The sequence below is a fragment of the Salvelinus sp. IW2-2015 genome, linkage group LG26 (genome assembly GCF_002910315.2).
Source record: "Salvelinus sp. IW2-2015 linkage group LG26, ASM291031v2, whole genome shotgun sequence".
NCBI lineage: Eukaryota > Metazoa > Chordata > Actinopteri > Salmoniformes > Salmonidae > Salvelinus > Salvelinus sp. IW2-2015.
In genome coordinates this window covers 6,544,921-6,552,993 of record NC_036866.1, presented here as the reverse complement: position 1 = coordinate 6,552,993, position 8,073 = coordinate 6,544,921, and the positions used below count along the sequence as shown (strand labels likewise).

Below are 8,073 nucleotides of genomic sequence, written 5' to 3'. Positions count from 1 at the left end.
GTAATAACGACACTGCTATGCTTAATGTATGGTGGCTTGCGGCCTCACTGGAAATGAGCTCATGTAGCAGGGATAAGAAATGACTACAACCACTAAACCCTTATTGCAGATGCCTGTCCTAGCTAACACTAAAGCCTCTTATTGCAGATGCCTGTCCTAGCTAACCACTAAAGCCTTCTATTGCAGAGCCTGTCCTAGCAACCACTAAAGCCCCTTATTGCAGATGCCTGTCCTAGCCAACCACTAAAGCCCCTTATTGCAGATGCCTGTCCTAGCTAACATAAAGCCCCTATTGCAGATGCCTGTCCTAGCCCACACTAAAGCCCCTTATTGCAGATGCCTGTCCTAGCCAACCACTAAAGCCCCTTATTGCAGATGCCTGTCCTAGCAACCACTAAAGCCCTTATTGCAGATGCCTGTCCTAGCCAACCACTAAAGCCCCTTATTGCAGATGCCTGTCCTAGCCACCACTAAAGCCCTTATTGCAGAGCCTGTCCTAGCTAACCACTAAAGCCCCTTATTGCAGATGCCGTCCTAGCCAACCACAAAGCCCCTTATTGCAGATGCCTGTCCTAGCCAACCACTAAACCCCTTATTGCAGATGCCTGTCCTAGCAAACACTAAAGCCCTTATTGCAGATGCCTGTCCTAGCAACCACTAAAGCCCTTATTGCAGAGCCTGTCCTAGCCAACCACTAAAGCCCCTTATTGCAGATGCCTGTCCTAGCCAACCACTAAAGCCCCTTATTGCAGAGCCTGTCCTAGCAACCATAAAGCCCCTTATTGCAGATGCCTGTCCTAGCCAACCACTAAAGCCCCTTATTGCAGATGCCTGTCCTAACCAACCACTAAAGCCCTTATTGCAGGAGGCCTGTCCTAGCTAACCACTAAAGCCCCTTATTGCAGATGCCTGTCCTAGCCAACCACTAAAGCCCCTTATTGCAGATGCCTGTCCTAACCAACCACTAAAGCCTCTTATTGCAGATGCCTGTCCTCACCACTTTGTGTGCCTGTGTATCACCCATGTTAGACATACTCAGTAAACCTGCATCCTTTTTTTTGGTGGCAGGTGTGAATGCAGTTGACTGCTTCCTTATGCGATATGCATGGACATGTTGGCATTCGTTAAGCAGCTGTCCTCAGGACCTCAGTAATTCCTCCACCCACTCGGTTTAGCTCAATAACTCAAAATGAAGTTCAAATGAATCCAGTTTTTCTACTGTTTCTCTGGGAGTGTCTGTGAGCCTCCAAATGGCACTAGCTGTTATTTGGGGTGGCAGGTAGCCTAGTGCTTAGAGCGTTGGGCCTGTAACCGAAAGGTTGCCAGATCGAATCCCGAGCTGACAAGGTTCTGCCCCTGTTCCTAGGCCGTCGTTGTAAATAAGAATTTGTTCTTAACTGACTTGCCTAGTTAAATAAAGGTAAACAATATATAAGAATAATGGACACACTCCCATTGCTGCAGACAAGAGGACAGCAGACTCATTAACGGTTGTAAACTGGATTTTCCCACAGTTTCTCTACTCTCTCACGCGTCTAGAACATGGATGTGAAACTTACACCTCAGCCTAAAATGTCAAATCAGGAGGAAGTGGTACTCGTTAAGCAGCCTGACGTCCTTTACATGTGCATACATTTTTCGTATGCKCTGCCAACTGAGCGCCACAGGACTTTCTAGTGAGCCTATTTTTCTCACATAGGTTGTACAATCACGTTGCGATGTTTTAAAAGACGATTGCTTTATCACGCACCGCCGTCAATGGGTAACGGAGAGTCTAGACCTATTTAGTGAAGGGTGACGGTCGGGGCCAGTGAGGTCGCATGGCGGTATTTTTAGCGCTCCCCTAACGTGGAATATTTTTCTAATAGGCGGCGACCTCGCCTAAGGTCTTTTGTTTTCCTACAATCATTTAACTTCATTAGGATATGAAGTGAGTAGGCTATAGGGCTCATTGGCTAGAAGGCCTTGGGGGGTCACGTGTTGGTTTTGGAGACATTTTATACATTTCCATTTGATAATGAAGTCATCTAAGCATAGTACCCCACCCTGTCTCGGGAATGGCAAATTGATCAATTTCCCTTAAGTTTTATGGGACAGAAATGGGATTTACTTTCTTTTGGTTCCTACTTCCTCTGGTGCGCTGCTACTACCCTCCCACGCCCCCTGTTCCCAGACGACATTGCAAAGAGACACATTTATCTCCCGGTCGTTTGTGTTTTGCTGTCTCTCACCTCTTCCAGTTAATGTTTTTACGTAAGTCCCCAATCAGACCCTGGTAGCCAGATGACTCTTTCATCTGCCGGTTTCTTCCTCACTTAATTCCGTCCCTCAAGTGCTGCCTAGATGAGATGTAGTGTGTGGATATTGGTTTGCGGTGGGAGGGGCTTTCTCTTGTTGTTGATGTTATTACTAACCCTAAGTCTCTCTAGTACCTCACCTCTCTGTTTCTCTCTTGCTCTCGATCTGTCTCCTCCACTTGTTCTGCCTGGCTCCGTCTGAGGCGCAGCGTGCCTGAAGAATGTTCCCAGTAATTGAACATAAGGCCTCTCAGCACAGCTCAGGAAATAAAGCAGAAATGTAATACAGAAATGTAATACACCAACCGGGGCACAGAAAGAAAATTAGTTTTTATTTTCATCTTCTCTTGCTCTCTTTCCATTTCCCCTATTTTCTCTCTCTCTCTCCCCTTTATCCTCTCCCCTCTTTTTCCTCTCCCTCCCCCAGTGTACGTGTATCTAGTCAAACTGCCCCCACCCCCGTGTACTGTGATATACTCACACTGCTCTCTCCTCAGTCACAGTGATCAGGTATTCTGCCACTGTGTACTCTCTGTTTAGGACCAAATAGCTTTCTAGTTTGCTCTTTTTTTTCTTAATTCTTTCCAATGTGYCAAGTAATKMYCTTTTTGTTTTCTCATGATTTGGTTGGGTCTAATTGTGTTGCTGTCCTGGGGCTCTGTGGGGTGTGTTTGTGAACAGAGCCCCAGGACCTGATATATGTGTGTGTACTCACAATGCCCTCTCTCTCTCCTCTCGGTCAGTGTACATGTCGTAAGGACATGGTGAAGATCTCCATGGACGTGTTTGTCCGCTGCCTGCAGCCAGAGCGCTACGTCCAGTGGAAACAGGGAAAGGACGGCATGGTGCTGGACCACCAGCGACCCACCACCCTGACCAGCCCTGAGCTGGAGCACTGGAGGGCCAACCGGGTCACCTACCGCCAGAAACTGCTTCAGAGGTCAGGGGGAGAAAGGGAGATGACAGTACACTTGCTTTACAATTGAATTTCATCGACCCGTCAAGATGAAAGGCATCATTGTCCAAGAGTATAATTGTATACGTCCTCCCCACACTACCTGATACATGTATACMTACATGCTTACCACATTCACTACCAAGATATAAATATACGCTGAGTGTACAAAACATTAGGAACACCTGCTCTTTCTATGACGTAGACTGACCAGGTGAATCCAGGTGAAATCTATGATCCCTTATTGATGTCACTTGTTAAATCCAATTCAATCAGTGTAGATGAAGGGGAGGAGACAGGTTAAAGGATTTTTAAGCCTTGAGACAATTGAGACATGGATTGTGTTTGTATGTGTATAATGTTTTTGTGTAACAGTGTCAGCCATGCTTCTGGTTGTGTTCCAATTGGTGTAGCTAGTCACACTGCCCACTCTCTCCCCTCTCACTCGCTCCGCTCTCTCCCCTCTCAATCAATCAATCAAATGTATTTATAAAGCCCTTCTTACAATAGCTGATATCTCAAAGTGCTGTACAGAAACCCAGCCTAAAACCCCAAAMAGCAAGCAATGCAGGTGTAGAAGCACGGTGGCTAGGAAAAACTGCCTAGTAAGGCCAGAACCTAGGAAGAAACCTAGAGAGGAACCAGGCTATGGCTCTCTCCCCTTTCACTATACCCAGTGTCTCTCACTTTCAGGTCTCTCACTCTTTGGTCCTACATTTCTATCTATCCATCTTTGTGTCTTTTAAAAGCATGAATGTTTTACAGGGGAAACTTGAACAGTAAAATACAGGTAAAGGAGCGAGGTACTGAGTTATGTGTAAATACAAGTGAAGTACTGTAAGTGTCATCATTCACTCATGTCCCTGTTTGCCCCGTCCCTCCGTCCCCAGAGCTTTACAGAAGAAGGAGCAGCTGCGGCGGCTGAAACTGGAGGAGGTCAAGGTTCTGGCGGAGGAAGGCATTGAGATGGATGCCGCCGAGTACCAGCGTCAGGTGGAGGAGCGCGAGGCCCAGCGGCGCCAGGAGAGGGAGGAGAGGATGGCCCGGGAGGCGTTTCAGACCCTGGAGGCCATGGAGAGAGAGGACCAGGAGAGGGAAGAACGGGAGAGGCAGGACCGAGAGAGGCAGGACGCCGTTGCCGCCAAGGCCACAAGAGGTTGGTGTAGGGCTCAGTAGGGGCTTGGATTAGTTTTGCATTGTCTTTGCTACTGTTTGGTTTAGGATTGAGGCCCGAGGGGAGGAGGGGAACGTGAGCGTCAGGAGGAGGTCGTTAGGGTGAAGAGCAGGAGGTCAGAGTGAGGGGGGTGGATGTTTCACAAGGCACCAGTTGGATGAAATTCCATTTCAATTTTGGGTCAATTAAGGAGTTTAATTGATATCCCAGTTTCAAACTTCCAAAGTGAGTTAGACGTGAGCTACATGATATCGCAAGGTACCAGATCAAATGGGTATCAGAAGAAATGGCTATTAGAACCAACAAGTGGTACAGAGATATTAGGACACCGATTATTATAATTCTTTTTTACCTTATTGAATTGGGAGGTTCCACATTTCCCTTTTATTTCTCTCACCCAGTACACGACCCCCAGGCAGACCCACAGCACTTGACGGTGAATGGAGAGAAGAAGAAGAAGAAGAAGAAGAAGAAGAGGAAGAAGCAGCAGCAGCAGCAACCTACCCTGCCGCTGGCCCCTATAAACTCCTTCCAAGCAGCGTTTGAGAAGTTTGCCACATTCAACATGCCCCAGACACCAAAGGAGCCCCAAGGCAGCAATGACACAGAAATACCAGCAGAGGACAGGCTTGATGTGAAAGGCATGCAGCAGGTAAGCAGTGCTGGAACAAGGTGTAGGATGACGTTGCCTCTAGACCAGGGCTCTCCAACACTGTTCCTGGAGAGCTACCTTCCTGCAGGGTTTCTCTCCAACACTGTTCCTGGAGAGCTACCTTCCTGCAGGGTTTCTCTCCAACCCTGTTCCTGGAGAGCTACCTTCCTGTAGGGTTTCAATCTAACCCTGTTCCTGGAGAGTTACCATCCTGTAGGGTTTCTCTCCAACACTGTTCCTGGAGAGCTACCTTCCTGTAGGGTTGCTACCCTACTGTACCTGGAGAGCTACCTTCCTGTAGATTCTCACTCCAACCCTGTTCCTGGAGAGCTACCTTCCTGTAGGGTTTCACTCCAACCCTACTCTAGCACACCTGATTCTAATAATTAGCTGGTTGATAAGCTGAATCAGGTTAGTTACAATTGGGGTTGGAGTGAAACCCTACAGGAAGGTAGCTCTCCAGGAATTGGGTTGGAGAGCCCTGCTCTAGACGCTGATCTTGGGTCAGTTTTTGCATTTTCCCCCACTAATGGTTAAGGTTAGGATTGGTGTAGAGCAATGGTTCCCTAACATTTTGTAGTCCCGTACCCCTTCAAACATTCAACCTCCAGCTGCGTACCCCCTCTAGCACCARGGTCAGCGCACTCTCAAATGTTGTTTTTTGCCTGCCACACACACACTATACGATACATTTATTAAATATAAGAATGAGTGAGTTTTTGTCACAATCTGGCTCGTGGGAAGTGACAGAGCTCTTATAGGACCAGGGTACATATAATAATAATCAATAATTTTGCTCTTTATTTAACCATCTTACATATAAAACTTTATTTGTTAATTRAAAATTGTGAATAACTCACCACAGATTAATGAGAAGGGTGTGCTTGAAAGGATGCACATAACTCTGTAATGTTGGGTTGTTTTGGAGAGAGTCTGTCTTAGATCATTTTCCACACACAGTCTGTACCTGTATTTAGTGTTCATTCTAGTGAGGGCCTAGAATCCACTCTCACATAGGTACGTGGTTGCAAAGGGCATCAGTGTCTTAACAGCGCGATTTGCCAAGGCAGGATACTCTGAGCGCAGCCCAATCCAGAAATCTGACAGTCGCTTCTGATTAAATTACATTTTCACAGAACTGCTTGTTGCAATTTCGATGAGGCTCTCTTGTTCAGATTTTGGTAAGTGGACTGGAGGCATGAAAGGGATAACGAATCCAGTTGTTTGTGTAATCCGTTTTGGGAAAGTACCTGCGTAATTGCACACCCAACTCACTCAGGTGCTTCGCTATATCACATTTGACATTGTCCGTAAGCTTTAGTTCTTTTGTACCCAAAAAATCATACAATGAAGGAAAGACCTGTGTGTTGTCCTTGTTAATGCAGACAGAGCTCCAACTTCTTAATCATAGCCTCAATTTTGTCCCACACACTTAATATAGTTGTGGAGAGTCCCTGTAATCCTAGATTCAGATCATTCAGGTGAGAAAAAACATCGCCCAGACAGGCCAGTCGTGTGAGAAACTCATCATCATGCAAGCGGTCAGACAAGTGAAAATKATGGTTATTTGCCCCTTGATAACCAGCACACTTCTGTATGTTGTAAAAGTGTTACATGGTCACTGCTCATATCATTGCATAATGCAGAAAATACACGAGAGTTCAGCTAGAGCGTCTTGGTGGATGCTGCAGTGTACCCAAGTGTCGTCGGGAGCAACTGCTTCTGCACGCGTTACCACTCCACTATGTCTCCCTGTCATGGCTTTTGTGCCATCAGTACAGATGCCAACATGAGCAGCAGCTACGTTTGGCTAYATACGGACCGTTAGTGKAATTCCCGCAAGAGAGTRACAGTTAATTAATGTGAATTGATGTTAATTATTTGACTARRCTACCTGTATTTGACATTGTGTTGTTATTTCGCTGAACACTAGATGGTTTAATTTTATTTTTGGCAGTGAAATGAGGCTACTCAGGCGAGAAACCCCCCAAATGTACGCATACCCCAGTTTGGGAATACCTGGTATAGAGGAAGCTGCTCCTAGATCTGTACCTAAGGGAAACTTCACCCTGGAGCATAGAACAACCAAAACACTAGCTTCAAGCTTTCAAAACACAGGTTATCAACGCCTCCATTTGAACGTTTTAGATGTTATTAATTTAGATGCTCTTATACAGCTGGACTAATTATCAGCGGTGGAAAATGTTTATTCAAACCCAGGATTTTGCTGATTCATTTTTGGGGTTCCTCAGCAGTCATCGTACTACTCTAAGCAGTTGAAGATTAAGATGGAGGTGAAGAAGAGTCGCCGGCAYCCCCTCAGCAAGCCGCCTATGCGCTCTCCGCTATCCATCGTCAAGCAGGAAATGTCCAGCGATGAAGGTTGGTTCTGAGGGGATGACATTGTAGCACAGTCTGTATTCTCTCTGTTCTGGTCTAACACACTATTGCGGATTCCTCTGGCTCTTGTGCTACATGCATTGCAGGCCCGATACAGCATATATCCCGATACAGCCTATATCCCGATACAGCCTATATTCTTGCTTGTATGCGCATTCTGTGTGTATCTAGACTGATCTGACGCGTGTGTGTGTTTGCTCCTTTCTCGCTAATCAGAGCTGTTCTCCCCCTTGCCGCTGGATGGCCATGTGAAGAAGGCGGGTCACTTGTGGCAGAACCGCACTCCCAACATCCTGGCTGAGAAGAGTTTCAATGCGGCCGTGGCCACCCTGGAACCCTACTGTGCCGTATGCACTCTGTTCTGCCCATACACACAGGTAGGGTACAAACCATACACACAGGTAGGGTACAAACCATACACACAGGTCGGGTACAAACCATACACACAGGTAGGGTACAAACCATACACCCGGGTAGGGTACAAACCATACACACGGGTAGGGTACAAACCATACACACAGGTAGGGTACAAACCATACACACAGGTAGGGTACAAACCATACACACAGGTAGGGTACAAACCATACACACAGGT

The 8,073-nt window shown here is 46.6% G+C and overlaps 1 pseudogene; it reads left to right on the top strand.

Annotated features, from left to right (window-relative positions):
* LOC111952686 (lysine-specific demethylase 4B-like) overlaps window positions 1-8,073 on the top strand; it is a 78,899-nt pseudogene that overhangs the window by 37,596 nt on the left and 33,230 nt on the right.